This window comes from Centroberyx affinis, unplaced genomic scaffold (genome assembly GCF_046629955.1).
Source record: "Centroberyx affinis isolate AG114_WGS23_722 - 3 ecotype Tasmania unplaced genomic scaffold, CSIRO-AGI_Caff_v1 ptg002332l_1, whole genome shotgun sequence".
Lineage (NCBI taxonomy): Eukaryota > Metazoa > Chordata > Actinopteri > Beryciformes > Berycidae > Centroberyx > Centroberyx affinis.
Genome location: NW_027280600.1, coordinates 23,846 through 45,661, shown reverse-complemented (window position 1 = coordinate 45,661; position 21,816 = coordinate 23,846). Strand labels below are relative to the sequence as shown.

At 39.0% G+C, this 21,816-nt stretch overlaps 1 long non-coding RNA gene across 1 annotated transcript; it reads left to right on the top strand.

Annotated features, from left to right (window-relative positions):
• Positions 1 to 8,780: 8,780 nt before the first annotated feature.
• On the top strand, positions 8,781 to 21,601 carry LOC139655802 (uncharacterized). Its single transcript, XR_011696081.1, has 3 exons — positions 8,781 to 8,867; positions 8,995 to 9,038; positions 21,519 to 21,601. It is a non-coding gene; the product is annotated as an uncharacterized lncRNA (long non-coding RNA).
• The last annotated feature ends 215 nt before the right edge of the window (positions 21,602 to 21,816 follow it).

The window sequence follows — 21,816 nt, the reverse complement described above, 5'->3', positions numbered from 1 at the left end:
TGGCCCTGCTGATGCTTTACAGGAGGATTAAAAGAAAACCATCAAGTAAGACACACACACACATACACACACACACACACACACACACACACACACAAGGAAGCAAAATGAAATTAATCTCATCAGTAAAGCATCAATCAGTCAGATTAACACATGTTGTCCAATATGTTTTCCAGTGGTCGTGTCCAGTGCTGGGAGCCCACATGAAGATGCTGGGGAGGTAAATGTTAACTTTATGATAGCAACATAGCAGTGTTTCTTAAATAATCTTCTGATGGATCTCTCATAGTAATAGCATGTTTTGATGTCTAAAGGTCAAATTATACCTCTGCGTCGAATTGCTGCCGTAGCTATGCAGTAGGTACCTACAGCGGTGCGAGCATTTATAGTTCCTACGTTGGTGATTCTGCGTGTAGACCACTGAAACCCTAGATGACAGTGTTGTGCTTTCTTAACACGGTAGTAATAACAGAAGAAGTAGTTTCCACTCTCTGAGACTCATGTTCTGTGATATTTCTCATCACAAATTCAGTGACATCTGTTAGTCTTTATAAATTGGAGATTCAGAGATGAGCTGTCCTACAAATGAACATATTTGCGAACCTCCTCAGCTAGTTCCTCTTCGATCTGCTCCATGTTGTCTTCACTATCGGCGGACATCAACCGGATACAGGTAGGAGGAAATACGCAGAGGGCCAATCACAATTCACGCGGTATCGCATCGCAGTTGCATTTTTCGAGAGGTGTCTCTGCAGGCTATGTAGCGATGGCCTAGGTTTGACGCAGAAGCATAAATTACCCTTAAGGAGTCCCACAGCGAGACTGGATTTCTCAAATTTGCAACGTTTTGAGATCAACATAGTCATGGTCGTACCTTCCCATCAGTTTTTGATCCCCAATGGACCTCTACAGACATCTCTGGGCCTTCCTTTGTTCAGGTATTGTGCTTCAGGAGATTTTGACATGGGATAAATGCAAGCGTTCTTCTTTAACACAGATTATAAAATGCATCTCTGCTTATGGACTATAGGGGTTGGGATGGCAAGGTGGCCTATTGCTTAAAGAGCTTGTCCTTCAACCAGAGGACCAGGGTTTAAGACCCATGTCAGCAAGCATCCACCCTGCTGAAGTGTCTTTGAGCAAGACACTGAGTCCCTACCATCTCCAGACCCTGTTCTCTGACCTCCATAGGTTAAAACAATAGGCTACTTTTCTACGGTATCATCCCCCGCGTTAAATCTGAATTGCCTAGGCCTACTGAGTGTAACCTTGCTTGAAATACTTTTTTTTCCCCCTTAGGTAGTGTGAGCATCAAGCACTTCTCTTTACAGCTCTAGCTTTCTTTTCTTACAGTACTTCTTTCTTTCTCACTGTAAAGAACACCTTTACAATGCTGAGCACACACAGTAGATCAAGGTTTTAGCACTTAGCATCCAGCGCCGAACGCTTAGAATATTTGAAGTCTTTGAAAATGGATTTTGGTTATATGGCAACAGCAGAAGTCAACAATACTGTTTTTGCACTGCTTGCTCAGAAAGACGTGGACACAGTTCTTTCAGCTCGGCACACACAACGCAACTTTAAGCTGATTTAGCCAGGAGTTCTGACAAAATCAATATGATTGATATGAGTATATATAGTGTGTAGTCCTATTTGTGCTGTGTGTGATGTTCAACGACATGATTTATAATCTGAGCTAACAAAAGTCAATGAGTTGAGTTCTCTTCGGCTGTCATCAGCACCACACAGGCCTATTAATTGAACCATGTTTCCATTGGACTGCAGAACAGGAAGATGAGGCTAAACTCATTGAAATGTCAACTCTTATGGAAGTGCCTATTTGATGTGTCATCCAATTTGTACCACGATACAGTGGCAGTTTAATGTTGCAGAGCTGTTGTTGCTGCTCCGTTGTCGTCCATTTTAGCACATTCAACTGAAAAACAAAGTCCTTTTCTGTGTTTGTTTTGGCGAGATGTGCCTTGTGCCTTATCGTTTAGTGTGAAACCCAGTGTCAGACAGACAGGAAACTACAGGAAATAAGGTTGCTTGATGTGAGCGGTAGCTACAGAGTTTTAGACAGTTGTGTAGATTGCGCTCAGCTCATGTATCTAAAACAAACATTGAGCCTTAGACAGACAGCAAATACTGTCTATGAATACCTTCCCCATAAACCGTTTTAGTGTTCACATCCAAGGTCAACTTCTTAGCAGTAACTGAGTTTCAATATGTGGCTTCCTCATGGTGACTCCTGTAGTTGTTGGTACATGTAGCCTGGTTCCCTAAAGGAGGCTGAATCCAAAAATAGTTTTGCTTAGCACAGTATTTCATTCAACTTATTCCTCCTATTTTCAAGGCTAATACTGAATATGAAGAAATCAGAGGTGAAGGCCAGCGAACTGAGAGGCCACCTGTGACCGTCTCTGCTGTCTACCCCTCTGTCACCAACACTGAAGTTGACCCAACCATCGATCTCTACGCTAATGTTTCCTTCCACCAAGACGCTGAATTCTACTCAGCGGTGCAGCTACTTAAAGATCCAAAGGAAGATTCTGCGAATTCAACTTCCAGCGCCAAGGTTCCAGTCAAGCCAATGGGGCACTGTGCAGGAAGCAGAGCCACAGATCCCCAAAGTGACTTGGTGTACTCTGTTGCTCAGTTCCCCAAAGGGCAGACTGAACTTGCTGGACATTCTGAACCAAATCGACTCCAAAACAACCAAAATTACTCTCTCTATTCTCTTGCTCAGTTACCAAAGTCAATCTGAAAGTGCCCACCATGGTAGAAATAGACTGGATAAAAAAGGAACCTCATTGAAATTCATGTTGATTGTCTTGGGTGGAGGGAGGGGGTTTGCAGTTAAAAGTAGTTTTGGTTCCGCAGCAGTTTGGACAGCCTGTCCCAAAACTAGAAGGTGCCAGGTTTGAGCCTCACAACAGTCATATGTCAAAGTGTACTTTGGCAAGACCTCAACCTACTCACTCATTGTCAGTCACTTGGTATGAGAGCATCAGCTAAATTAAAAATAAAAAAAGGTGTCTATACTACATACTAATTCAGGTCCAGGTACAACATCCTGATCACTCCATCTGGCTCTCATTGTCTGCTTTGTCTCTTGACTCTATTGCTGTCTGAATTTGGCATTACTATAGAAATAGTACTGACAGACGAAAGAGCACACAAAGACTCACCCTCACCAAATTACATTTTGGGGATTGCTTAATTACCCAGAGGTCCACAGTTAAAAATATTGGCGTTACTTTCAACTCAGCTCTCTCATTTGATTCTCACATTAAGGATATCACAAAGATATCATTCTTCCACCTTCGCAACATCTCAAAAATGTGTTCCCTGCTAAATACGGCAGATGCTGAAACCCTAATACATGTTTTTGTTTCATCAAGACTTGATTACTGCAATGTCTTATTCTCTGGCCTACCTAACTGCAGTATTAAAAATCTACAACTTGTACAAATGCTGCCGCCAGAATTATGACCACATTACTCCCAACCTGACCTCCCTTCACTGCTTCTGTGAACATTTTTACATGGGCTTGCACCAGGTATTTATCTGACCTCATCATCCCTTATATTCCCCCTTGTGCCCTCCGATCGCAGGACGCTGGTTACCCTACTGTTCCTAGAATCAAGACAAAATCAGCAGGCAGTACAGCGTTCTCCTACCAAGCTCCCTATCTCTGAAACCAGCTGCCTCTTACAGTCAGGGAAGCTAATTCTGTTGAAATCTTCAAATCCAGACTCAAAACTTATTCTGACAATCGTACGACTTACCATAGCACCGTTAGCTTGGGATCGACACAGTCTATTCTTTTACCTTAGCTTAGACAGTATTTATATAGGAAGTTGCTGTTGGGAACATAGCACACTCAGCTGTCCCAGGGGGGATCCTTCCTTGCCTCTGTCCACCTAAGGTTTCTTCCACTTTTTTTCCTACCAAGGTTTTTCCTTGTGTGCAGTCGAGGGTCTAAGGCTGGTGGTGCCGGGAAGGTTAGGCTATGTAGAATAGTTAGACCGTTTGTCTTGCTAAAATCTGCTCTTGTGTTTTTCGCTATGCTTGTCCGATATCATTTTTTCATCACTGATTTTTGATCAATCAGATCTAATTCTCTGTAAAGTTCTCTGAGATGCTTGTGATAAAGGGCTATATAAATAAACAAACCTGAACTTGAACACAAGCACAATCTGACTTTTTATACCTCAATAGCAAACAATGCCTACCAGCATACCTCTCTCTCACTTTGTATTTCTGTTTCATATCTCTCTCTCCCACTCTCTGTCGTGTATGTACATGTAACAGAGTTGTTATTACATGTATAATTACACTAAACCTGTTATTTTAATTTGTATACCTGACAGTTTTCTTCTACCTCCACTTCTGCTGTCATATAGGCTACAGTATGTACAGTAAGAGCCCCACCTCCTGCACCCCTCCTTCTCCTAGCCCCCATAAACTTCCTGTCCCCCCTTCACCTCTCCCCTTTTGCTGTGTTCCCCTATGGGAGAGGTGGGTGTCATTTTTCCTCCTGTATTATCACAATCCATCATATAGTTTCTTATGATTCATATTTCTATTTTTGTTATCTATACTGTCATAAAGTCTGGATGCACCTGTTAGTTTATAGATTGTCATTTATTGGCCCTTATATAAAGTTATATTTAACAACAAAATCTGCTAGCTAAAAACTGTATGAGTTAAACATTAAACATTAAACATTAAACATTAAACATTAAACGTTAAACATTCCCCCTTTTTTCTTCATTAATTTAATTTGTGTTTTATTTCATGTCAGGTATGTTTACTGTGTTTTATTTTATATATTTTTTTTTAAGTTTTGCAGTACCGCTGTATGTTTGAGTAGCGTCATACCGTAGTTTAAGCCACAATCCTGTGGTGACGTTAGCTTCGCCCTTTTGCTTTGTTCCCCTATGGGAGAGGAGCTGGAGTGACATATTCACTTGGAGGATTTGTTTAGTTTTATTTAATGTCAGGTCAGAATAAACGGACGTCAGGTCCAAAGACATCCTGGTTTTGGGTCCTTCCTTCACCTTCCACACAACGCAGAATTTCAGTTACATACACACACACACACACACACACACACACACACACACACACACACACACAATTCCCTTTATAGGCAATGTATTTCCCCTGACATCAAATAATTACAATAATCTTACTTGTAGGCAAGGCAAGGCAAGTTTATTTATATAGTACATTTCATACAAATTGGCAATTCAAAGTCCTGTACATAAATAAAAGAAAAATAAAGACATGAAAAACATAAAAAGTTAAAGTGCACTAAAATAGTGCACTTTCAATGCAAAGACAATGCAAAAAGATTATATATATATATAAATGTATATATACATTTATATATACACACACACACACATATATATATGTGTATATATATATAATAAATATTCAGTGCAGATTAGCATTGCACTAAATCTCTTAAAAACAAATGTCACTGTTGACAGTGGCCCAGATTATTTGATTGATGTGGTTTCTTTTTTCTCTTCAATATTCAGTTCTCTGTCAGTAGACTTTAGATCATAAACTCTCTGATGGAAACTATAGTATATATCATGCGATTTAAGCTCGAAATCTTGCTTCAAATCACTAATATGTTTGAGTCTTTGAAATTGTCTGAATGGTACATTTTCAATCAAATCTGTTGATTTCCTAAATACAGAAGTATGGAGGTCACCATTAGGATCTTTATTGATTTCCAAATTGAGGAAAGATGATGAATATTCTAAATTGAGTTTCAAATTGGAGTTTGTACCATTGACATATGTATGCAAATTAAGTTTTCAGTGCCAGACCAAATCAAAATTACATCATCGATACATGTATCTACCCATGAAATCCTGTCCATGAAGGGGTTGACAGTGGAGGTATTTGAAGGTATGTACAGAGTATTTGAAGAACACCAGCAGTATGTAAGGTTTTGCAATATCAAAATTTAACAAAATGGACTTACTTCTTTCTTTCTTTAATGTTTCCATCACCCAGGTCCCAGAGCAACCTCTGAAACTCTGTCAGTACCGACTATCTCTATTGTCTCCCTAATGGTTTCAGAATTAGGATCATAACCCTGAAAGAGATATAAGACACCACCAACTGTCTCCATCCCCTCCCTGACATCAACAATGTTCCACAGTACAACAGAGTTATAATACCCTTGTTGGTCTCTTAACTGTGTTTGTAGATACTTCAGTGATGTAGAGGCTATTGCATCACCATCATACCACATAATCCCAGTAAAGAATGACCTATATACTAGTCTGGATATCAGGCAACAGTCATGTTATGTTTCCACAGACTGCAGGTCCAGACAGCATCTATCAAACCCTCAGCCCAGCCACTAAGGATCAGGACCAAGTCTACAGCACTGTCACACCCTCTGAGAGAGTATGCCATGTATGTGTTTATCATTTAGCTACACAGAATTACTGTACTATCCATTTCCAAGCTGTGTTCTCTCTCTATTCTCCTACTTTGGATAATATTCTTATTTTCTCAGGATGCAGTTCCAGAGTCCATCTATCAAAGTCTGAACCAAACCACCATGGAGGAGACCTACAGCACTGTCACACCTAGCAAGAGGCTTTAACCTGACATGAGAGACCACACACACACACACACACACACACAGATGTGTGTGAACAGATACAAGCACTGCCTCATATATATGGATGCATGCACATAAACATACAAGTATGCATACTTGTTTTACAATGGACGTGTGTGGGAATGAGGGTGTGTGATGTGATGTTCTATAAAAAGGAAGCAAATTCATTCTAAATTAATTTGCTAGTAAGAAATTACACTCTTTGTTTATTCCACAAACTCATCCAAAAGTTGCTTGTAATTGAAAAGCTATTGAGTTTTCACTGCTACTGTTTGATATTTTTCTAGAATGAATATCATGGGTTTCCAAAATGTTTAGGTATTCATAAAAGCTTGTTTTTTATGTTTTGCCGTTGATCTTCCTGTACTGAAATTTTCAACAACATTATTAGCGATGTGTTTAGGTCTCCCAGGGTCACAAAACATTTTCTACACATCAGCCATCAGTTGCAGTACAAGACAAACTGATAAACTCAAGATCAAGTTCCTGTTGGTCTCACTTGCATGTGGCCAACCACAGTTCATGTTGAGCTCCTCTGGTTTTGAATACACAGCAACAAGTTCATCCACTTCAGATCACACATGCTGTTGTTAGTGGCCATTTTGTTTCCTTTTTCACTGCAAACCTCCATAGAGCTAGTTCCAAGTAACCGTCCTGTTTGGCCTGATCAACCCTCCTGTCACACACTGCCTTACATTTTAATGTTAGACTTTCATTTCTCCAGTCATGTGCACTTAAAAGCAGATTTGGGGAGAAATAGATTACATGTAATGGGATTATACTAACCTGAGAACCAGCTGTTCTTATACAGTAAGTGTACGGTGTGATTTATTCCCAATTCATAATTCACTCCTGTAGTTTAGACCTGTTGTGATGCACTATGTATGAATCAGAGTTATGATACTATATACTGTATATATTCCAAAATGAATCATCCACCATTTGAATAGAATGACACCTTTTCAAATTTAAAAGAAGTTATAGAACCTTTTAAAGGATTTCAGATAACTTCAGTTGACCAAATGATCATCTATATTGTAGAGATGATGAATGATGAACTCCAGGTAATATTGTTAAACTGTTTCCTTGATTCCCTCTTGTAGCTCTGAGTATTGTGGAGATGAAACCTCTCAACATAGTGGGCCATGTTGGAGAAACTGTGGAATTCAGATGCTCAAACTGGGACGTTTGGACAAGTGAAAGAAATAATGTAAAGTCATAATCAAAGCAGCACCTGGGGAAACTAAAAGAATACGCTTAATTAACAAAAGAGAAGGTTTATTTGTGACTTTCTTTAAACTCCAAAAGTCAGACTCTAAGAAATACATTTGTGGATTGCAGAGGACTGGCTATGATTCATATATAGAAGTGAATCTTAAAGTTACAGATGGTAAGTGTATGCTCTTCAGTAACAAACTCATGTTGTTTCATTTTGAATTTATTCAAAACAAATATTTTTCATGATATCAAATCACCATTCCTTCAATGGGTGATTATGGATCTGCCCAAATAATTGATTGATTAGTAAATATAATATCTATTGTTTTCACCCATGCTTCCAGATCCTAAGACAACTCCTAAATCAGTCATCCTTGGATCTACTCTCCCACTTGCATTTCTGACCAGTTCCACCATGTCTCTGTTTGTATCAGAAAATATTACTGATGTGTTTACATCGTACCCCAACCTTTCTACAACAAGCTCTGAACTATCAGCAACACAAGGAGCTGGTATGGAGTCGCTCATCTGAATTCTGTATTTATTTGAATGTGTGGTGCACATACAGCAAACGAACGCCCCCTAAAACCTGATACCTGAACAGAGCATAACTTCACTTGTATCCTCAAGTTTCAGGTCATTCAGAGAGTAATGGTATTCACTGACTTACTGCAAGGCCAAGTTTTAAATTATAACAGTAGACATCATGGGGTGCAGAGAATGTGAAGAGGAAACTGTGGTCAGAAGTGTGATGAACTGACAACTATTTATGAAACTTACAGTGTACTGATGATCCTTATTTTTACAGGGTTAGGGTTATGCTTGTCCATGACTTGCCTCCATTCGTTTTTCTTTCTTCCTTCCTCTCTTTCTTTCTTTCTTTGGTCAGGAGGTGTACCATATTTGGTTGTGGGTTTAATTGTCATGGTAACCTTGTTATTGATGGCCGTGCTGATGCTTTACAGGAGGATTACCAGAAAACCATCAAGTAAGACACACACACACACACACACACACACACACAAACACACACACACAAGGAAGCAAAATGAAATGAATCTCATCAGTAAAGCATCAGTCGGTCATTAACACATGTTTTCCAATATGTTTTCCAGTGGTCGTGTCCAGTGCTGGGAGCCCACATGAAGATGCTGGGGAGGTAAATGTTAACTTTATGATAGCAACATAGCAGTGTTTCTTAAATAATCTTCTGATGGATCTCTCATAGTAATAGCATGTTTTGATGTCTAAAGGTCAAATTATACCTCTGTGTCGAACTGCTGCTGTAGCTATGCAGTAGGTACCTACAACGGTGCGAGCATTTATAGTTCCTACGTTGGTGATTCTGCGTGTAGATCTATCAAAGTCTGAACCAAGCCACCATGGAGGAGACCTACAGCACTGTCTTTCAGATTTTCCCACAGCCTCGGGGTATTCTCGAATGCCCTATTGCATCATCGCCACGCAGGGTCTGTTAGCTGAACGCAATCGCTATCTCAGCGCGCGGTTTAGCTAGCGTAGTGAAAATGGCAGCAAATGGAGAAAAGTCTGACATCGTGGAATTATTATCATCGCCTTTCTGCAGGCGAACCTTTAGTGAAAAGCTAGAGATAAGAAAGAAAAAAGGATGTCCAACACCCGAAAATCTGGATGCTATGGCATTTTAGCAACTGGGGACGATAAGGAAAAGGAACTCCTTTTGGATTTGAAAGCAAAGAATCAACTTTATGACCGGGTCACTGAACAATTTATCCAAAAGGACAGGAGGATGGATTTGGTCTTAAAGTGAACGGCACTGGTGAGTTAAACATATTTTTTTAACTGCTGGTTTTATGACATTGTTGCATCAAACATTTAACTGATGTGTATGCTTATGGACAGACGGCTCAAATTGGTTGAATTTTGTTATGGCTTTGTTATGTTACAAAATATTTTTTACACATCAGCCATCAGCTGCAGTACAAAACAAACTGCTATACTCAAGAAGAAGTTCCTGTTGGTCTCACTTGCATGTGGCCACAGTTCATGTTGAGCTCCTGTGGTTTTGAATACACAGCAACAAGTTCATCCACTTCAGATCACACATGCTGTTGTTAGTGGCCATTTTGTTTCCTTTTTCACTGCAAACCTCCATAGAGCTAGTTCCAAGTAACATTAACGCAGTAACAATACAGTACAGAGTTTGGATGTTCCAGTGGATTATGTTATTGATTATATTACCATGTGAAGTCAATGAGATACAATACAGTGAAAGTGACCTCCCCAGCTGTTCTTATACAATAAGAGTATGGTGTTATTTATTCACAATTCATAATTCACTCCTGTAGTTTAGACCTGTTGGTAACAGGATGCACTTTGTATGAAGTCAGAGTTATGATACTAAAGCAAAGGGTGAGTAAAGAGGTCAGTAAAACTGACAGTGTGTGTGTGTGTGTGTGTGTGTGTGTGTGTGTGTGTGTGTGTGTGTGTGTGTGTGTGTGTGTGAGAGTGAGAGAGAGAGAGAGAGAGAGAGAGAGAGAGGTTGAGATGAAGAGGGTGGAGCTTTAATGGTAAAAAAGGAAGAAGGGACTGTTGTCTGGTTATTGAGATATAGTTATTAGGTTAGAGTTGGAAAAACATACAGACCTTCATTCAAAGTGAAAGAGTCTCTGGTTGGACTGTACTGGACAATTCCTTAACACTCGATCCTTGATAGTCGTCATTATGAGAAACATCTACATTTACTGTTGTCTTCTTCCTGGTGAGTTACTTCTGTCTGTCTGTGCCTGAACCTAGTTTGTGCATAAACGCTGTCATTGCCAAATAATGTGCTGCATGTTTTTATTCCAAAATGAATCATCCACCATTTGAAAAGAGTGACACCTATTCAAATTTAAAAGAAATTATAGAACCTTTTAAAGGATTTCAGATAACTTCAGTTGACCAAATGATCGTTTATATTGTAGAGATGTTGAATGATGAACTCCAGGTAATAATTTTAAACTGTTTCCTTGATTCCCTCTTGTAGCTCTGAGTATTGTGGAGATGAAACCTGTCAACATAGTGGGCCATGTTGGAGAAAATGTGTCATTCACATGCTCAGACTGGGACGGGTGGACAAGCGGAGTAAAAAATATAAAGTACCTTTGTAATGATCCATGCAATGAAGACAAAGACATCATAATCAAAGCAGAATATGGGAAAACTAAAAGAAAGGACAGAATAGGCTTACTTAACAAAAAAGGTTTATTTGTGACTTTCTTTAAACTCCAAAAGTCAGACTCTAAGAAATACATTTGTGGATTGGAGAGGATTGGCTATGATTCATATATAGAAGTGAATCTTAAAGTTACAGATGGTAAGTTTATGCTCTTCAATAACAAACTGATGTTGTTCATTTTGAAAGTAAAGCCAGTATTTATACCAGCAACTTATTTTTCATGTCACCAAATCACCTTTCCTTCAATAGGTGATTATTGATCTGGCCAAATAATTGATTGACTAGTAACTATAATATCTATTGTTTTCAGCCATCCTTGGGTCGACCATGTCGCCATTGTACCCCAACCTTTCTACAACAAGCTCTGAACTATCAGCAACACAAGGAGCTGGTATGGAGTCGCTCATCTGAATTCTGTATTTATTTGAATGTGTGGTGCAATGGCAACAAAGATGAGACAGAGCAGTGTCAGACTAGTTAGCTTTTTCATGACTTGATGCTTTACAGGAGGATTACCAGGGTTTGATTGTTTGATTGGTCTTCCATTAAATGTTTCGGTCTGCGCATTTTCACTGTCAGCTTCGTTTGTGTGTCTAGATGAAATGGTTACATTCATAAAAAAAAAAATGTGAATATGCTCCAACTTCCCATTGACTTCCATTGAATACATGACAGCTAAATTTTTATTTTTTGAGATATCATGATGAAACTACATACAGGTCATCTACAATATCTACCGAAGATCTCATTTAATTTTCATGAGTATTGGACTCATATTAGGTTAGAGTTTACAGTAGATGTGCACAGTGTTGTTTACATTAAGACATTTACATTTTGCAGATCATTCCTGAAAGAGAGTATGAAGATGCCTGTGGGCAATTTTGGTGAAATCTGGATATGCAGTAAAAAGAAAGCGTACAATATCAATAGGCTGCCAGGTCTATGGGCCCAGCCTCCTAATAAAGCTTTGGTCTCCAACTTTCTGAAAGGATCCATATTCTCTCAATCACTATGTTCCATCCTTTCCTCCTTCCATCCCCACTTCTTTAATTCACTCACTTCCTCACTCACAAAGATTGTCGATGTTTCCCTCTGTTTGAAAATATATATACCATATTATATTATGTCACAGGTTCTGTAGTAGTGATTGTCATAGTGTTTCTTCTTCAGTGGTCACTGTAGTGCTGTGTGTCAGTCTGGTTGGAGTAGTGTTGCTGACGGGGATCATCATGCTGCCCTTCTACAAACCAAGAACCGGATCATCTGGTGAGTGGAACGGACTCTGACCTGTCACTTCTCTTTGTATACAACTCATTTATCAATCAATCAATCAATCAATCAATCAATCAGCCGGTCAACCAATCAATTAATTAAAAACAAGAACATGCAAATGCAACAGTCACTTATTCAGTCACTCATTCTTCCTTTTGTTTTCTCAGGCTTGAGGACAAACACAGACATGAAGAACAATGCAGAGGTAACAGAGCCAACTGTTTATAGCTGAATGGAATTAGACCACATCAAAAAACAAAGTGTTTTTATTCACCTCGCCTGGTTGATCAAACTAGTTTCAACTGGATTTTTATTCTTATGCATGTAAACTTTGGAGGAAACTTTTTCTTCTCCCTTTTCTTTTTTCCATCAAGAGGCTATTGCATCACCATCATACCACATCATCCCAGTAAAGAATGACCTATATACTAGTCTGGATATCAGGCAACAGTCATGTTATGTTTCCACAGACTGCAGGTCCAGACAGCATCTATCAAACCCTCAGCCCAGTCACTAAGGATCAGGACCAAGTCTACAGCACTGTCACACCCTCTGAGAGAGTATGCCATGTATGTGTTTATCATTTAGCTACACAGAATTACTGTACTATCCATTTCCAAGCTGTGTTCTCTCTCTATTCTCCTACTTTGGATAATATTCTTATTTTCTCAGGATGCAGTTCCAGAATCCATCTATCAAAGTCTGAACCAAACCACCATGGAGGAGACCTACAGCACTGTAACACCCAGCAAGAGGCTTTAACCCGACATGAGAGACCACACATACACACACACACACAAAGAGATGTGTGTGAACAGATACAAGCACTGCCTCATATATATGGATGCATGCACATAAACATACAAGTATGCATACTTGTTTTACAATGGACGTGTGTGGGAATGAGGGTGTGTGATGTGATGTTCTTTAAAAAGGAAGCAAATTCATTCTAAATTAATTTGCTAGTAAGAAATTACACTCTTTGTTTATTCCACAAACTCATACAAAAGTTGCTTGTAATTGAAAAGCTATTGAGTTTTCACTGCTACTGTTTGATATTTTTCTAGAATGAATATCATGGGTTTCCAAAATGTTTAGGTATTCATTAAAGCTTGTTTTTTATGTTTTGCCGTTGATCTTCCTGTATTTAGACATTTTCAACAACATTATTAGCGATGTGTTTAGGTCTCCCAGGGTCACAAAACATTTTCTACACATCAGCCATCAGTTGCAGTACAAAACAAACTGATAAACTCAAGATCAAGTTCCTGTTGGTCTCACTTGCATGTGGCCAACCACAGTTCATGTTGAGCTCCTCTGGTTTTGAATACACAGCAACAAGTTCATCCACTTCAGATCACATGCTGTTGTTAGTGGCCATTTTGTTTCCTTTTTCACTGCAAACCTCCATAGAGCTAGTTCCAAGTAACCGTCCTGTTTGGCCTGATCAACCCTCCTGTCACACACTTCCTTACATTTTAATGTTCTACTTTCATTTCTCCAGTCATGTGCACTTAAAAGCAGATTTGGGGAGAAAGAGATTACATGTAATGGAATTATACTGACCTGAGAACCAGCTGTTCTTATACAGTAAGTGTACAGTGTGATTTATTCCCAATTCATAATTCACTCCTGTAGTTTAGACCTGTTGTGATGCACTATGTATGAAGTCAGAGTTATGATACTAAAAGCAAAGGATGTGTAAAGAGGTCAGTAAAACTGACTGTGTGTGTTTGTGTGTGTGTGTGTGTGAGAGAGAGAGAGAGAGATAGAGAGAGAGAGAGAGTTGAGAGGAAGAGGGTGGAGCTTTAATGGTAAAAAAGAAGAAGACTGTTGTCTGGTTATTGAATATTAGACGGTTAGAGATAAAAAACATACAGACCTTCATTCAAAGTGAAAGAGACTCTGGTTGGACTGTACTGGACAATTCCTTAACACTCGATCCTTGATAGTCGTCATTATGAGAAACATCTACATTTACTGTTGTCTTCTTCCTGGTGAGTTACTTCTGTCTGTCTGTGCCTGAACCTAGTTTGTGCATTAACGCTGTCATTGCCAAATAATGTGCTGTATGTATTTATTCCAAAAATGAATCATCCACCATTTGAATAGAATGACAGCTATTCAAAATTAAAAGAAGTTATAGAACCTTTTAAAGGATTTCAGATAACTTCAGTTGACCAAATTATCGTCTATATTGTAGAGATGATGAATGATGAACTCCAGGTAATATTGTTAAACTGTTTCCTTGATTCCCTCTTGTAGCTCTGAGTATTGTGGAGATGAAACCTCTCAACATAGTGGGCCATGTTGGAGAAAATGTGACATTCACATGCTCAAACTGGGACGTTTGGGCAAGCGAAAGAAATAATGTAAAGTACCTTTGTAATGATCCATGCAACGAAGATAAAGACATCATAATCAAAGCAGCACGTGGGGAAACTAAAGGAAAGGACAGAATACACTTAATTAACAAAGAAGAAGGTTTATTTGTGACTTTCTTTCAACTCCGAAAGTCAGACTCTAAGAAATACATTTGTGGATTGGAGAGGACTGGTTATGATTCATATATAGAAGTGAATGTTAAAGTTACAGATGGTAAGTTCATGCTCTTCAATAACAAACTGATGTTGTTTCATTTTTCAAGTTAATCCAGTAATTATACCAGTAACTTATTTTTCATGCTACCAAATCACCTTTCCTTCAATAGGTGATTAATGATCTGCCCAAATAATTGGTTGATTAGTAAATATAATATCTATTGTTTTCACCCATGCTTCCAGGTCCCAAGACAACTCCTAAATCAGTCATCCTTGGATCTACTCTCCCACCTGCATTTCTGACCAGTTCCACCATGTCTCCGTTTGGATCAGAAACTATTACTGATGTGTTTACATTGTACCCCAACCTTTCTACAACAAGCTCTGAACTATCAGCAACACAAGGAGCTGGTATGGAGTCGCTCATCTGAATTCTATATTTATTTGAATGTGTGGTGCAATGGCAACAAAGACGAGGCAGAGCAGTATCAGACTCATATTAAGTGAGAGTTTACAGTAGATGTGCACAGTATTGTTTACATTAAGACATTTACATTTTGCAGATATCAACAAGCCTTATAGTTCGTTTTTGAAAGAGAGTATGAAGATGCCTGTGGGCAATTTTGGTGAAATCTGGATATTCAGTAAAAAGAGAGCGTACAATATCAATAGGCTGCCAGGTCTATGGGCCCAGCCTCCTAATAAAGCTTTGGTCTCCAACTGTCTGAAAGGATCCATATTCTCTCAATCACTATGTTCCATCCTTTCCTCCTTCCATCCCCACTTCTTTAATTCACTCACTTCCTCACTCACAAAGATTGTCGATGTTTCCCTCTGTTTGAAAATATATATACCATATTATATTATGTCACAGGTTCTGTAGTAGTGATTGTCATAGTGTTTCTTCTTCAGTGGTCACTGTAGTGCTGTGTGTCAGTCTGGTTGGAGTAGTGTTGCTGACGGGGATCATCATGCTGCTCTTCTACAAACCAAGAACCGGATCATCTGGTGAGTGGAACGGACTCTGACCTGTCACTTCTCTTTGTATACAACTCATTTATCAATCAATCAATCAATCAATCAATCGATCAGCCGGTCAACCAATCAATTAGTTAAAAACAACAACATACAAATGCAACAGTCACTTATTCAGTCACTCATTCTTCCTTTCGTTTTCTCAGACTTGAGGACAAACACAGACATGGAGAACAATGCAGAGGTAACAGAGCCAACTGTTTATAGCTGAATGGAATTAGACCACATCAAAAAACAAAGTGTTTTTATTCACCTCGCCTGGTTGATCAAACTAGTTTCAACTGGATTTTTATTCTTATGCATGTAAACTTTGGAGGAAACTTTTTCTTCTCCCTTTTCTTTTTTCCATCAAGAGGCTATTGCATCACCATCATACCACATCATCCCAGTAAAGAATGACCTATATACTAGTCTGGATATCAGGCAACAGTCATGTTATGTTTCCACAGACTGCAGGTCCAGACAGCATCTATCAAACCCTCAGCCCAGTCACTAAGGATCAGGACCAAGTCTATAGCACTGTCACACCCTCTGAGAGAGTATGCCATGTATGTGTTTATCATTTAGCTACACAGAATTACTGTACTATCCATTTCCAAGCTGTGTTCTCTCTCTATTCTCCTACTTTGGATAATATTCTTGATTTTCTCAGGATGCAGTTCCAGAATCCATCTATCAAAGTCTGAACCAAACCACCATGGAGGAGACCTACAGCACTGTAACACCCAGCAAGAGGCTTTAACCCGACATGAGAGACCACACATACACACACACACACAAAGAGATGTGTGTGAACAGATACAAGCACTGCCTCATATATATGGATGCATGCACATAAACATACAAGTATGCATACTTGTTTTACAATGGACGTGTGTGGGAATGAGGGTGTGTGATGTGATGTTCTTTAAAAAGGAAGCAAATTCATTCTAAATTAATTTGCTAGTAAGAAATTACACTCTTTGTTTATTCCACAAACTCATACAAAAGTTGCTTGTAATTGAAAAGCTATTGAGTTTTCACTGCTACTGTTTGATATTTTTCTAGAATGAATATCATGGGTTTCCAAAATGTTTAGGTATTCATTAAAGCTTGTTTTTTATGTTTTGCCGTTGATCTTCCTGTATTTAGACATTTTCAACAATATTATTAGCGATGTGTTTAGGTCTCCCAGGGTCACAAAACATTTTCTACACATCAGCCATCAGTTGCAGTACAAAACAAACTGCTAAACTCAAGATCAAGTTCCTGTAGGTCTCACTTGCATGTGGCCAACCACAGTTCATGTTGAGCTCCTGTGGTTTTGAATACACAGCAACAAGTTCATCCACTTCAGATCACACATGCTGTTGTTAGTGGCCATTTTGTTTCCTTTTTCACCTCAAACCTCCATAGAGCTAGTTCCAAGTAACCGTCCTGTTTGGCCTGATCAACCCTCCTGTCACACACTGCCTTACATTTTAATGTTCTACTTTCATTTCTCCAGTCATGTGGACTTAAAGGCAGATTTGGGGAGAAATAGATTACATGTAATGGGATTATACTGGCCTGATTATTTTATCCTACAAAGTAATAGTAATTGTAATATTGTAATCCTTTACACTTACTGACAAAAACATGTAATCAGATTAATTACATTACATTGATTTTATCAATTTTATACATACTAGTATAATTTTACACATGTTGGAATAATGGTTGATGGTTGAGGTTAGTTTGTAAATTGAATACATTGTTTTTACAGATTGTGAAGGCTAAGTAACCTGAAAGCAACCAAAAGAGTGTATTATATTAGTGATTATAATTTGAAGCATCTAATCAGTAAAACACATTTTGAAAGTAAACTAACCAGCTCCGCTCATACAGTAAGTGTACGGTGTGATTTATTCCCAATTAATAATTCACTGTGTAGTTTAGACCAAAGGGGGAGTAAAAAAGGTCAGTAAAACTGACTGTGTCTGTGTGTGTATGTATGTGTGTGTGTGTAAGAGAGAGAGTTTAGAGGAAGAGGGTGGAGCTTTAATGGTAAAAAGGAAGAAGGGACTGTTGTCTGGTTATTGAATATTAGACGGTTAGAGCTGAAAAACATACAGACCTTCATTCAAAGTGAAAGAGTCTCTGGTTGGACTGTACTGGACAATTCCTTAACACTCGATCCTTGATAGTCGTCATTATGAGAAACATCTACATTTACTGTTGTCTTCTTCCTGGTGAGTTACTTCTGTCTGTCTGTGCCTGAACCTAGTTTGTGCATTAACGCTGTCATTGCCAAATAATGTGCTGTATGTATTTTATTGAAGAGTTTTATTCGAGTCATCCACCATTTGAATGACACCTATTCAAAATCAAAAGAAATGATAGTAACTTTAAAAGGATTTCAGGTAACTTCAGTCTTCAGTTGATCAAATGATCATTTATATTGTAGAGATGTTGAATGATGAACTCCAGGTAATAATTTTAAACTGTTTCCTTGATTCCCTCTTGTAGCTCTGAGTATGGTGGAGATGAACCCTCTCAACGTAATGGGCCATGTTGGAGAAAATGTGTCATTCACATGCTCAGACTGGGACTGGTGGCCAAGTGGAGAAAAATATATGAAGTACCTTTGTAATGATCCATGCAGTGAAGACAAAGACATCATAATCAAAGCAGATTATGGGGAAACTAAAAGAAAGGACAGAATACGCTTACTTAACAAAGAAGAAGGTTTATTTGTGACTTTCATTAAACTCCAAAAGTCAGACTCTAAGAAATACATTTGTGGATTGGAGAGGATTTTCCTTGATTCATTTATAGAAGTGAATCTTACAGTTACAGATGGTAAGTTTATGCTCTTCAATAACAAACTGATGTTGTTTCATTTTGAAAGTTAAGCCAGTATTTATACCAGTAACTTATTTTTCATGCTACCAAATCACCTTTCCTTCAATAGGTGATTATTGATCTGCCCAAATAATTGATTGATTGGTAAATATAATATCTATTGTTTTCACCCATCCTTCCAGGTCCCAAGACAACTCCTAAATCAGTCATCCTTGGATCTACTCTCCCACCTGCATTTCTGACCAGTTCCACCATGTCTCCGTTTGGATCAGAAACTATTACTGATGTGTTTACATCGTACTCCAACCTTTCTACAACAAGCCCTGAACTATCAGCAACACAAGGAGCTGGTATGGAGTCGCTCATCTGAATTCTGTTATTATTTGAATGTGTGGTGCATACGGCAAACGAATGCCCCCTAAAACTGGATACCCGTTCAGAGCATAACTTACATTTTTCAATGCAATATTAATATTGATATTACCTTCACTTCACTGTATCCTCAAATTTCAGGTAATTCAGAGAGTATTGGTATTCACTAACTTACTGCAAGGCCAAATTTTAAATTATAACAATAGACATCATGGGGTGCAGAGAATGTGAAGAGGAAACTGTGGTCAGAAGTGTGATGAACTGACAACTATTTATGAACCTTTATGATAGTGATAATCCTTGTCTTTATAGGGTTAGGGTTAGACTTGTTCATGACTTGCCTCCATTCGTTTTTCTTTATTCTTTTCTTTCTTTCTTTCTCTCTTTCTTTCTTTCTTTCTTTCTCTCTTTCTTTCTTTCTTTGGTCAGGTGGTGTACCATATTTTGTTGTGGGTTTAATCGTCATGGTAACCATGATGGCCGTGCTGATGCTTTACAGGAGGATTAAAAGAAAACCATCAAGTAAGACACACACACACACACACACACAAGGAAGCAAAATTAAATGAATCTCATCAGTAAAGCATCAGTCGGTCATTAACACATGTTGTCCAATATGTTTTCCAGTGGTCGTGTCCAGTGCTGGGAGCCCACATGAAGATGCTGGGGAGGTAAATGTTAACTTTATGATAGCAACATAGCAGTGTTTCTTAAATATTCTTCTGATGGATCTCTCATAGTAATAGCATGTTTTGATGTCTAAAGGTCAAATTATACCTCTGCGTCAAATTGCTGCTGTAGCTATGCAGTAGGTACCTACAGCGGTGCGAGTATTTATAGTTCCTACGTTGGTGATTCTGCGTGTAGACCACTGAAACACTAGATGGCAGTGTTGTGCGTTGTTAGCATGGAAGTAATAACAGAAGAAGTAGTAATGTTTACACTCTCTGAAGCTTGTCTTCTGGGCTATTTCTCATCACAAATTATGTGACATCTGGTAGTCTTTATAATTCGGAGATGAGGTGTCGTACAAATGAACATATTTGCGAACCTCCTCAGCTAGTTTCTCTTCGATCTGCTCCATGTTGTCTTCACTATCAGCGGACATCAACCAGATACAGGTAGGAGGAAATACGAAGTGGGCCAATCACAGTTCTGACAGTTACATTTTTGAAGTGCATGTAAGCTACGGCGGCAGCCTCTGCAGGCTACGTAGCAATGAATTTCTCAAATTTGTTAAGTTTTGAGATCATCATACTCATGGTCATACCTTCCCATCAGTTTTTGATCCCCAATGGGAATCTCCAGACACGTCTGCATTCTTCTTTATACAGATTATAAAATGCATCTCTGCTTATGGACTATAGGGGTTGGGGTGGCAAGGTGGCCTATTGCTTGAAGAGCTTGTCCTTCAACCAGAGGACCAGGGTTCAAGCCCCATGTCAGCAAGCATCCTCCCTGCTGAAGTGTCTTTGAGCAAGACACTAAATCCCTACCAGCTCCAGACCCTGTCCCCTTACTTCCACAGGTCAAAACAATAGGCTACTTTTCTACGGTATCATACCTTGCGTTAAATCTGAATTACCTAGGCCTACTGAGGCCTACTTCAGCTCGGCACACACTACGCAACTTTATGCTGATTTAGCTGGGAGTGCCGACAAAATCAAACATGTTTGATATGAGTGTATATAGTGTGTAGTCCTAATTTGTGCTGTGTGTGATGTTCAACAACATGATTTATAATCTGAGCTGGCAAAAGTCAATGAGTCGAGTTCTCTCATCAGCACCACACAGGCCTATTAATTGAACCACATTTCCGTTGGACTGTAGAACAGGAAGATGAGGCTAAACTCATTGAAATGTCAACTCTTATTGAAGTGCCTATTTGATGTGTCATCCAATTTGTACCACGATACAGTGGGAGTTTAATGTTGTAGAGCTGTTGTTGCTGCTCCGTTGTCGTCCATTTTAGCACCGTCAAGTGAAAAAAAAGTCCTTCTCTGTGTTTGTTTTGGCAAGATGTGCCTTGTGCCTTATCGTTTAGTGTGAAACCCAGTGTCAGACAGACAGGAAACTACAGGAAATAAGGTTGCTTAATGTGAGCGGTAGCTACAGAGTTTTTAGACAGTTGTGTAGATTGCGCTCAGCTCATGTATCTAAAACAAACATTGAGCCTTAGACAGACAGCAAATATTGTCTATGAATACCTTCCCCATAAACTGTTTTAGTGTTCACATCCAAGGTCAACTTCTTAGGAGTAATTGAGTTTCAACATGTGGCTTCCTCATGGTGACTCCTGTAGTTGTTGGTACATGTAGCCTGGTTCAAAGGAGGCTGGATCCAAAAATAGTTTTGCTTAGCACAGTATTTCATTCAACTTATTCCTCCTATTTTCAAGGCTAATACTGAATATGAAGAAATCAGAGGTGAAGGCCAGCGAACTGAGAGGCCACCTGTGACCGTCTCTACTGTCTACCCCTCTGTCACCAACACTGAAGTTGACCCAACCATCGATCTCTACGCTAATGTTTCCTTCCACCAAGACGCTGAATTCTACTCAGTGGTGCAGCTACTTAAAGATCCAAAGGAAGATTCTGTGAATTCAACTTCCAGCGCCAAGGTTCCAGTCAAGCCGATGGGGCAATGTGTGGAAAGCAGAGCCACAGATCCCCAAAGTGACTCGGTGTACTCTGTTG